At 31.8% G+C, this 11,947-nt stretch overlaps 1 pseudogene; it reads left to right on the forward strand.

The window, feature by feature from the left end:
* The first annotated feature begins 9,339 nt into the window (after nucleotides 1-9,339).
* LOC116401615 lies at nucleotides 9,340-11,536 on the forward strand (annotated as a pseudogene).
* The last annotated feature ends 411 nt before the right edge of the window (nucleotides 11,537-11,947 follow it).

The raw sequence follows: 11,947 nt of genomic DNA on the forward strand, positions 1-11,947 counted from the left end.
ATCATTGGTGAGAAGTAGTTTTTTTTTTTAAACAAATGAATTTTGTAGTTTGGGTCAGTGTTAAGGTTATTGGTGAGATCAAGGAGAAAAAATATGTTGAAGCTATTTTAGTATAATGTGTGATAAACAAGGCTATACCTTATCTTTTTCTTTTGGAACACTATAAGTGATACAAAAGTTTGCTGATACAAATTATTATATAATTAATTTCTAAGTTTTTAATACTAAAATTCATTAATAAATGGGTTTCTTTTGTTTTCGCTTTTTTGGGAATAAGAACTAGGAAGGCTATGTTGACTAATGAATTAAATATTATCAAAGAGAAGTTAGATAGGAATGAATCTTTATTGATGCCAAAACAAAATTTAAAAAATTAACCTAGTTAGCTTCATTAATTACTTATTTCATTTCCAAAATTGATGGGGAATGGGAATCCAATTTGAATCTCCTAAATTTTTCTAACATTATTTAAATATGTTGTCAGTTTGCTTTTTATTTTTTTGATGTAGATATATATTGTTCTATTATAAAGTATAACTATGTAATGTATAGATAATTTTAACTATGAAATAATTGATCAATTTAGAGTTAGAGAAAGAAACACACACGGGATCAAGTCTGAGAAAAAAGAGTTGAGATTAAGTTCTTCTAAAAACCATTGTTGAACTGTGAATATATTATTTAAACCTAACTTAATTCAACTTTCAATGTTATATCGTGGATTTTTTTAAAAAAAAATGTTGCTGGGTGAGATCAAAATTTTTATGACAAGCTATTTAATTTAGTGTAGTTGTCTGCCACATCAATTAGGCTAAAAGTTAACTTAATGAAGGTTACACTATAATTATTTCATTCATATATAATATTAGCATAGCCTCTAAGCACCTTTTTAAAATTTAGCAATACAATGGAACAAAAGAAAACTATAACAAGAGAGACAAAGCAAAAATAAGTACAATAGTTTGGACTTTATTCAAAAAAAGGTTAGACTAATCTTCAACATAAATTGGTAAGAATTAGTTTATGTTTCTTAGTCTTAAATTAGTTTAATTAATCTAATTTTGTGGACATTGAAAAGGTTGAAAAATGTACTTTTAGAAGAAGGTAATCTTGATTGAACTAGCATGTTGAAGAAGGCTCATGTAGACAAAAAAAGGAAAATACGACAATTAACACGTCCAACAAGTTGTGAATATGATAATAACACACATTACAATTTTACATTTATTAAAGTCTTATACAAGTATTTATGAAATTATAATTAAATTTTTGCATTTTAGAATGAGATCTCAGAGACTTATTTTGAACAAAACGTTGTCTTCAAATGATGTTTGACACAAGTGTTGGGTACATAAGAGCATAGTGGACATGTATGTGGAGTTGACGGGTTTATCACTCCAACTGCTTACTTCCACGTAGCGAAATGTTCAAACAAAGGGAATGACCAAATTGAAGAGGTCAAGAGAATGAAAATCTCTGTTTTGTGAGTAAAAGAATTAGAGGTTTATTTAAAGAAGACAATCTATACCAACATCTAGACATGAATCTTGCTCTAAACCAAGATTAAATTATGAGATTGAATGCAACAATAAACCGAAAAAGAAGGTGAAGACAAAGGTGGTTAAACAAGAGGTGAATCCATCATCTTGAATGATCAACATGAGGATGTCAAGGATGTGCGAAAAACAAAACAAAACATTGAGTTAATTACTTACCTCTCGTTTAAAGTGTATATATGATGTATTTTGAGCTATCGTGAATATGTAATTTTGGTTCTAAGTATGAGACTAGACTAAACAACTAAGCTAGAGTAATGCGATCAAAGGGGCTCACCTACTTATGCATTGTTTATGCCTAGTGATATGTCAATCGCGTACAAGTTGTTCTCTCTCTTGTCCAAGTGTGAGCAAAAATAGTGGTTTCATAGGTAAAACAGTGTTGAGAACATAGGGAATCTTTGTTTCTTAAGGTCATAACGTGTGGTCTTACTTCATGTGGTAACAATATATAGTATAACTATATTCATAGTATATCATCTAAATCTAAGTATGTCTATACTACATGCACGGAGAAACAAGATGGGAGGGGATGTAGTGGTGTTATGTGTGATATAAACTCAATTTAGCCTAGACAATGTAAATAAAGAAATGTCTATATGTAACCCAACTCAACACAAGGCTAATTAGTTGACGAGACAATACAAATCATTTGTTAACTTAAAATTTAGGGCAGGCCTTCTTTCGGTGTCTTTGCCATACTTTATTCGCCTTGCAAATACTCAAAGTTACTAGATGATTTGTATCTAATTCATATGATTGCATTATCTACAATTCATCCTATTTAAAAAACAACCTCTTGGTGCCTTATAGCCACACACACTCGCATTTCTGATATGTATGTTAAAGAGGACTTTAGTGACAAGATTGTACTTCTACTTTCTCTTCATCGTCTGTTTAGTAAAGTCCAAGTCATTACTCTCTCAAGTGACAAACATCCAATACTTCATTTTTTCTCTCAAATAAAATAAAGTATTAATTACAACACTTAACTGAACAAGATAAATTAAACAATACAAACATTCATATTCTCTGATAATACTAGTTATGCCTTGTGTTATATCATGCTTACAAAGAACTACTGCTATGAAGAGATAAAGAAATGTGAGAGAGTGAAAGTGGTAATAAATTGCATTTATGAATAAAACTTTTAGATTTTTCAGCCATTGGATTCAAATTACAAATACAAAGTAAAAAGAAAGTATAAACTGTGAAAGCATAAAGAAAAGAGTTGAGTGGCTGACCATAATTTCTCATGCTCATATTGGTTCCATTTTTTTTTGCTCATTACAACTAAGGGGAGAATGGGGTATGGATGTATCTAAACTATACTATAAGCTCTCACCTAAAACACATAAAGAATTTGTCATTGTTTGTAGGAGATAGCCTTGTATTTATAAGCAATGACTGATGAGACTTAACATCCTCTAAGCGTCATTAATTCTTTCGTCATTGTTTTCTGACATTCTCACGCCAATCATTCTTGACTTCTAGCAACGTGGATTAGCACCATTTCACTTATTGCCTGATTGTCACGTGTCTCATCACCTGACCTTTGTCGCGTAGCTACCTCTCCTTTTTTTCGCCTAAAAAACCTGCATTTAAACATGAAAATTGCAAACTTCAGACTTTCTTGTTCTTTCCAAACCATAGGATTAAGGGTTGTTGTTATTGGTTTTAAGAAAACAAAAAGGAAATAAAGAAATAAGAAATGAAGAAGTGAAAAGGAAGGGAAATTAAAATAGAAAAGAAAAGAGAAATGGAGAAGGTTGAGGTGAGTGTTTACGATGCAAATGTCTTACATGCTTTAAGGTCCACCACAAACTATTTCTCCACCGCTAAGAACCATTCTTCATCATTTCTCATCCATTTTAGCAGAGCTTTTGTAGGAGAAGATTGTGAGAGAGAGGAGAATACTTTGAGGAGAATCGGGTTGAAGAAGATAAGAGAAATCCAAGTTGAAGTTACAACTTAGACAGATTGGGAACACACAGCTTACCTCTCATTTTTGTTGACTGCAATTTACATAAGGAGAACCAGAAGCTGAGGTCTATTTGATTCGAAAGTTGACTCATTTTCTAAAAATTTCTTGAAGCAACCTTGAGCTAATTCTAACGTTAAGTGGTTGGATTTTGAAGGAGAAGATAACTTATCAGTTTTGAACTAAAATCCGAGTAATCCTTGATTTTTCGAGTTGACTTAAGTGTAGAAGAAGCGTTAGAAGCTTTATTTGGTATGGTTTGGAAAGCTTATTCAAGTATCTACAACTTTCTTGAAGTTAATTTGGGTTAAACGTGACTAAAATTGAGGTAAATTTCAGGAAGAAGACAAAGGGTTGTAGAGATTGTGATTTTAGAGTAGCTCTGTTTCGAGGGATTCTTGAGTAAATCTACTGAGAATTTGATCTTTACTCATTTAAGTAAGTTGCAGAGGTCTTCCAAACGAAGAGCTTGATATAAAATACACTAATTTTGGTAAAGAATTGAAAAAGTTACGAGTGATTGAAATTGGGTCACTGAAGAATTTTTGGGAGAAAAAAGAATTGTGAAAGTTGATTTTATTTTTTTAGGTTGGAATTCATGAATAATAAAAAGATGCATTATCTTAAGAATATCATAAGAAACATGTCATTTTAAGCATGTTATGGAAGGAAAAGAAAATTTAAGGTTCTGATACCCGACTTTGGTTTGTTTGATAGGTCAAGAGGAGATAGGTCAAGTCTACGGACCAGGAATTTAACTCAAAAAAAAAAAAAATCTAAAAGTTACATAAGTCTAAATGTTTTATATATGCTTGACTATAAGTTTACAAATGAACATGGTTTCTACGAATAGTTTTCAAACATGAGTTTCAAGTTTAGATTATTTAACGAGATTTATATATTACCATGTGATTGTTGAGGTACTAACAAATATTTGAAACGATATTGATTCGAGCAAAGTATGATTTGTATTTTAGCAAATATTTAAAAGCTTCCACGTTTTCATGAGTAAGTTGAGTAGGCTTGAGTTTAAAGTAAGAAAGATATAAGTGAGCATGTTTTAATATTTTCGTGTAATTTCTTAGATTTCCATTGACTACATGATTGAGATATTAAGCATGAGGCTAGGGATACCGTGTGCACACATGTTATATTTTGTTGTTGATGTTGAGTGTACTCCATGACAACGATGTTGAAGTGAGTGTTGTGCGGGTCCCACTATAACAAAGACAATGAGAGTGCTCCGCAGACCACACTACATCACAGAGCTAGTAAACTTTAGTTGTATTGGGGTTTGCCTTACACAAGGTAGTGAATGCATAGAGCTAGTAAACTTTAGTTGTATTGGGGTTTGCCTTACACAAGGTAGTGAATGCATGCTAGTTATATAGTTTTATAAATATGAAATGTCTTGCCAGAGATTATAAACATACTTGCGGAGTATTTGAAAGGTTGTTTACATGAAAAACATGAGCTTGCTTTGCTTTATAGATTTATATGTATGTTTGAGAAGCTATCACTTGCTAATTTATAAGAATGTTGGTTTTATAAACGAGTCACTCACTGGGTGTTATAGTTCACCCTTTCAAAATGCTTTTCCACTTTTTCAGGTAGAGATTGTGCACCTTGTGCCTCTGACACACTATCACGGTTTGTTAGAAGTTTTCAGATCTATTTTCTATACGTGTGTGAAGTTTGTGCATAAGAGTATGTATAGCCATAAGTTGAAATTTGTAAACATAAAGTAAAGTGTGGGTAGTGAGGGTTAGTCTTGCAAATTGTTGCAATTTGGTATTGAACATTAGTCGTAAATGTTTTTATCAAGTTACTGTTCTTTTTTAGTTTACTGGGTTGCATCAGATATTTGTATTGAGTTTATATTAGAGTCTATTGTGTTGTGTTTGAATGTAATATGTCTCTTATATAAGAATAGTATGTTTATTAGGTTAAATATTTGAGCAGGGTTAGATGGAATCGTTGGGAGGAGGAATCGTTGGGAGGAGGACGATGTCTGTTGACTTCACGTTGTCTCTCGGGCTAAGAGCAGGTGGTTCGAGAGGGGGTGTGACAAAAATCTTGATAAACGACCGCTTTACACTTTTGACACTTGTAACGCGTGATCATATAATTTTATCTATTTTTTTTACGCGATTTCTTTCTTTTTCCCATGTTAAAGTTTAATCATTCTAACTAAAAGGCTATAATAAATTGTCTTTCTACAAGTTATCAATAACTAGTTAAGTTTTACTCAATTTGTTGCATCGGTTGCTATTTGCATTATAAAATTGATATTATTGGATTTATGGCTTTCTTAGGTTGCTAATGAAAAAGAGTTTACTTGTGGGTTCACTATCAACATGCCACTACCTTTGAAGACAATACTTAGATTTGCTGACAATGTAATGGACAAAGATTCTGACATTCATTACCAACTACCAGTTGAGTTGTTTAGTATCGATAGAAATACTTGTGTACTATGCGCAAAGATGTTGTTGACTTCTATAGCATGCAAGAAGTCAAGACTTTAACGTTGGTGACATATATGGTGTAAGCTTAATTTGATATATTAAGATATTTTTATATGCATAGCCTTGTACAATTATAACTTAAAATTGATTACATATACATATTAGGACTTCGTATCCTCGTCAGTCTGAGTAAGGTTGAAATTGTTGCAGTTATTCTAATAAACGATCAAACGAGACACAGAAAGATTGGAAGATGGGAAAAGTCTACCTTGAATACATTCTACCAATTCTTGAAACGAAGATGAAACTGGAACATATACCTCAACAATACGATAATCAGATGTTGGGAAGATTCAATCCATCTACCATCCAAAACAATCTTTACTCATTGTAAAGCCATATCAAAAACTTATTTGTTATAATTCTATTATTGTTTTCTAGTTGTATAACATACACGAGTTTTTGAAAACTAATGCTAAATGATGTATTATAAAAAATGTAATTAATATACAAATAACTTTAAACAAATAAGATATAGTCTACAAATTAGTTTAAAACAAGATTAATTTTCATAAAAAGAACAAAGTGGCAAAACCATAGAACAATTTTTTAAAAAACTCATTACGACTTTTTTTTCTTAAGAATTTCATATTTGCCCTTACTGGTTTATAACGATTTTTCAATTTTGATTCTTCCTCTTCTTTTCGATTTTTTCTCCATCGTTCTCTATTATCTCTTCTTTATGATCTTTGACAGTATTCTTTCTTTTCATCGTTTTTTTCTCCTCTTCTGCAATCTTTTTTCTTTTCATTGTCTTTTTCACTTTTTTTTACAATTTTTCTTTTTTTTTTTTCAAATCGTTATTTGGTTCAAGATCGTATACCAAATATACAATATTTTTTTACGAAAAATTTCAAATTGTTATTTGGTTGTTTAGATCATGTGACAAATATAAATAATCATGAAAAAAAATCGTTGGGATATTAGATAGCAAAATCTAAACGATCACGTGTAGCCAAATTTAAACACCAAATAATCTTTAAAAAATTGTTTAGATTTGACATCCCAAATTTAAGCCAAATCTAAACGATCGTCTACAAAAATAACCAAATTTAAAGGATCATCTACAAAAGAATCTTTAAAAAAATCGTTTATATTTTGTTGCCTAAATTTAAACGATTGTGTACGAAAATAAACAAATTTAAACGATCGTCTACCAAAACATCTTTAAGAAAATCTTTTAGATTTGGTTGTTCAAATTTAAACGATCTTGTACTAAATTTGAACGATCGTGTGAAATAAACTAGTCAAATTTAAACGATCGTGTATCAAAGAATCTTTTTAAAAAATTGTTAGATTTTGCTACCTTAATTTAAACGATCATGTAACGACCCAACTTTTTCAGATTAAGTCGAAGTCATTATTTTAAACAAAAACACTTTGGTTGACACGAAATACGATAAAATTTATTTGAAACAATCATTATCAAAGAAATTTCAATCGAACCCTAATTTAAACAAAATAAAATTTCTAAAGTATCGTTTATAAATTACTTAAAAGCAAACCGTCTTAAACATGAGACTCATTTTAAATCCTCAAAACTGAAAAACGGTAAGCGGAAGCAATTTTGAAAGAAAGTTTCCCTATGGCGATCACGTGTCCTCCTTGTCCCTCGTCGGTCTACCTCTCGTATTACCTTTGTTTGAAAAAGTTAAACATAAAAGAGTGAGTATAAATATACCCACTAAGAGACCCACTACTCGTCCAGTTATGGGTAAAATTGTTAACTCTTTATTGGAAAGTACTCTACATCATAACAGTCTTGTGATCCTGTAGTATGAACACAACCAATCTCATGCCTCCGAAGGATGCACATATCAGTCTAGTGCTCTCAAATGATGCACCTATCAGTCAATGCTCCCGAATGATGTACCTATCAGTCTAGTGCTCTGAATGATGCACAACAAGTAGTGATCGTGTGGGTCACCTACAAGGCACACTATCCTATAGATAAAACTAACAATTTTCCCTAACTTCATTCTAACATTTTAAACAATCAACTCAAATTATAATTTAAGCTACCATCATATCATTCTTTCAGTTCAACATATATACAGTCAATTTATCCAAACCAGTACATAATCAAACATTAGCATAACGGTTTCTCAAACAATTAATCGTATACATAAGTGTCACACACCTTAGTTCAGTCAATTCAATCCCAAATTTGAGGTAATTTGATTAATTCTTATTTGGTGTCAACTTGATTTTGAGATGCTTGATTTGATTATTTCGAAATTGTAACAATTAAAGGTATTGCGTTTTAAAATGAACCGTTGAAATTCTCCAATTCGAAAAATAATAATTTGAGAATTTTGAAAATTCAATTAAGATTATTTTAAAATAAAATTAATTGTTCACATTTTTCTAATTTGAAAATAATTAATAATTTGATTATTTTGATATTCAAATAATTAATCTTATTTTGAGATAAAATAGCAACAAGTTAGACTCTTCAATTTTGAAAAATAAAAACTTTTTAATTTAAATTTTAGTTAAGGTTATTTTAGAATATAATTAATAGTTAGAAATTCTCATATATTAATATTCAAATCATTAATCTAAAATTAAGATAAAATCGGAACAAGTTAAATTTTCCCATTTTGGAAAAAATATATATATTATTTTGAAATTCAATTAGAGATTCTCCCGTAATTGAAAAATAATAAATTTTTATTTTAAAATTCATAGATGGTTAAAATTTAGCAATTTTGAAAAATAATTAATAATTTTATTGATTTGAAGAGCCTTTATTATTATGTTGAAATTCAAATTTAATTTGCTTATTTTGAAATTAATAGGATTGAATAAAGTTGAGACCGAGATATTAGGAAGGAGTTATAATATAAATTGCTATATGTTTAGACTTGTAAATATATAACACAAATTAATTAAAAATAGAGACGAGTTTAATAAAAGGATAATTGTAATGGATGGCCATTTGAAGAATAATAATTAAGAATATAACAACATTTTTAAATTGCAAATATAGCAAAACTATCAATGAACTCCCGAGCCTTTTTCAAAATTATTGCTGAAATGGTTATTCATTCCAATTTTCCTTAAATTTAATTACTAAAATACCATACATACATGTTGAAAGGTTGAATGGATTGGCCCTTTTCAAAATCACCCTTCAAAACGTGATATATACATTATTATCATAGGCCCAAACTCCCGACCCCTATCAATGAAATAAAGAAACCTAATATATTAATTTTCTTTTTTTTCTTTTTATCGAACCCTCCCAGTCCCAACTCCAATCGGGAACTCACGACTCACGAGATAGCCTCCCTCTACACTCCTCACGCACGCCAATCTCACTCTATCTATCACTCTGCCCCTCTCGTCCGGTCACCGGCCTGCCTCCATTGAAGCTTCCGTTCGCCGTCCGCCGTTTGAAATCTCTGCCGTTTTCTTATGCTTTGTGTAACTTCTTGTGTTTTCAATAAAACTATTTTTACTCATTGAGCATATTTAAGATTTTATCTTCTCTAATTCAAATGAACTCAATTGGATTAAGTAGAGTTGTTACCTGGTGTTTAATTTGAGAAATTGGATCAAATGAGTTAAATGCTTAGATTAAGATCATCAAATCTTCAAATTTCTTTTCTTTTTTTTTTTAATTAGGTCGATCTTACCCAAATAATTTTGGAGCTTAGTTACAGTTGGTTTTAGAATTCGAAAAGGAAGAGGTAGAAAAAGAAGATAGAAAAACTCTATCAAATGGTCGCTTAACTTAGGCATTTGTATGGTTTGCTTCCAGGATCACCTTTGTGGCACGACCTGTCATTGAATTTTATGGTGGACTTGATCCCAAACCATTTAACTTTGCCATTTTCATGGCTAGATGACTAAGACCGATTCCGGTCATCTCTTTAAATTTTAATTGCTTTCGTGGAATTGGTTCTTCTTCCTTCCTTGCCTCTTTCATTTATATTCTTTTGATTTGTCTTTGTTCATTTTAATCGTCTTCCCCCAGGCAGGCTTGTCTCTACAACCAGAGTGTATGATGGTATTCTAACCATAGGAAAAGATGTTGTATAAAGTACTGCAGAAGTCCAGGTATTGGGATCCTGGGCTCTCTTCTCCTTGTCCCCTCAAATACATCCTTAGGAACTTTTCTTTATGGTCAATGAAGAAAGATCCTGACCTTGAATCAGCTCTATCTCGTAATCGTCGATGGATTGCCAATAACCAAATCAAGAATATCATCCTTCGTTGCCCCGATCAGGCAGCACCTGTTAAATTTCTCCAAAAGAAGTTTAAAACCCTCGACCTTCAAGGAAAAGCCCTTAACTGGCTGAAAAAGTACCCTTGCTGCTTTGAAGTTTATCTCGACAATGACGAGCACTACTTCCGGCTGACAAAGAGGATGATGGCTTTGGTTGAAGAGGAAGAAGTTGTCAAAGATATGCAGGAGCCTGCTATTGTCAAGCGTTTGACAAAATTGCTGATGATGGCTTCGAATCAGAGACTAAATGTCGTGAAACTCAGCGAATTAAGGCGGAATTTTGGGCTCCCGGATGACTTCTTGATAAGAATCATTCCCAAACATTCAGATATATTTCGGATTGTAAATTATACTGGAAAAAAGAACTCAATGGAAATAGAACTCATATCTTGGAAACCAGAACTAGCAATTTCCAGCATAGAATCTTCAGCTTGCAAGCATGGGGTTGAGCCAGCTTTCTCATGCTCACTGCCAACAACTTGGGTAAATTCATGGGAAAAGTTCAATGAATTTAATGCCTCTCCATATGTTTCACCATATGTAAACCCTGCAGGCTTGGTGCAAGGTACCAGAGAGATGGAAAAGAGGACAGTGGGGTTAATTCATGAGATATTGTCATTGACATTATGGAAGAAAGCATCAATTATAAAGCTTGGACATTTCACCAAGGAATTTGGTCTGCCATTGAAGCTGAATGCATTACTGCTTAAGCACCCTGGCATATTCTATGTCTCAAACAAGTATCAGATCTACACTGTTGTTCTTAGAGAAGGTTATAATGGATCAGAACTGATTGAGAAAGATCCATTAGTGGTTGTTAAAGAGAAGTTTGGAGAATTGATGCAGGAGGGACTTCATGAATATAACAAGAGACATCATTTGATGAATTTAGAAAAGAAAAGAATGAAGGGAATGCTTTTGGGCAGGTCAGAGAAGAACAAGAGGAAAGATTTTGAAACAGATGATTCTAATGGTCAAGGAAATAATCTAGGAGGTTTACTTGAGCCAGAGGAAAGGAAAGATTCTATCAGTCTCTCTTTGATGATGATCCTACATGACTGATAGGTAGGTACTCGCTGGAACTTCTAGGCTTAATTTTCTGTAATCACGTTCATAGTACCTCACCTCATTTCACTGTTTGTTTCGTGCTTGGAAGTTAAAACCATTTGTGTCTACACTTTTAAATGATATTCTCATATCATTAAAATTGGTATCACATGTGCATTCTTTCTTTTTTCTCTTTTTTTTTTTTCATTAAAAGCTCAATTTCTGATCACAAGTAAAAATGCAAAGGTGAATATGTTAATTGACAAGTTGTGGATTTTTGTATGGCATCCAGCATCATTCCATAATATAATCGAGTTGGAGTGTCCATATCAGTTTATGCACATCTCTGACCAATCCTACGAGATAACCTAGTTGACCCTACAAAATTAATTTTTAGATAAGTGACTATTGGAATCCATAATCTTTAATTAGCTATTGAGATTGTATGCCATTTATATACCACTAATCCAACCCCTGATTATTACACTAGATTGTTTAACATTGAGCAGTTTTTAACATTGAGCAGTTGATTGAGTCGAAATGACTCAACAACGGCAGGAATGGAATGTATCAACTTAATATTTGCCGTAGTAGTATGGGA

The sequence above is a fragment of the Cucumis sativus genome, chromosome 1 (genome assembly GCF_000004075.3).
Source record: "Cucumis sativus cultivar 9930 chromosome 1, Cucumber_9930_V3, whole genome shotgun sequence".
In the NCBI taxonomy this organism is placed as follows: Eukaryota; Viridiplantae; Streptophyta; class Magnoliopsida; order Cucurbitales; family Cucurbitaceae; genus Cucumis; species Cucumis sativus.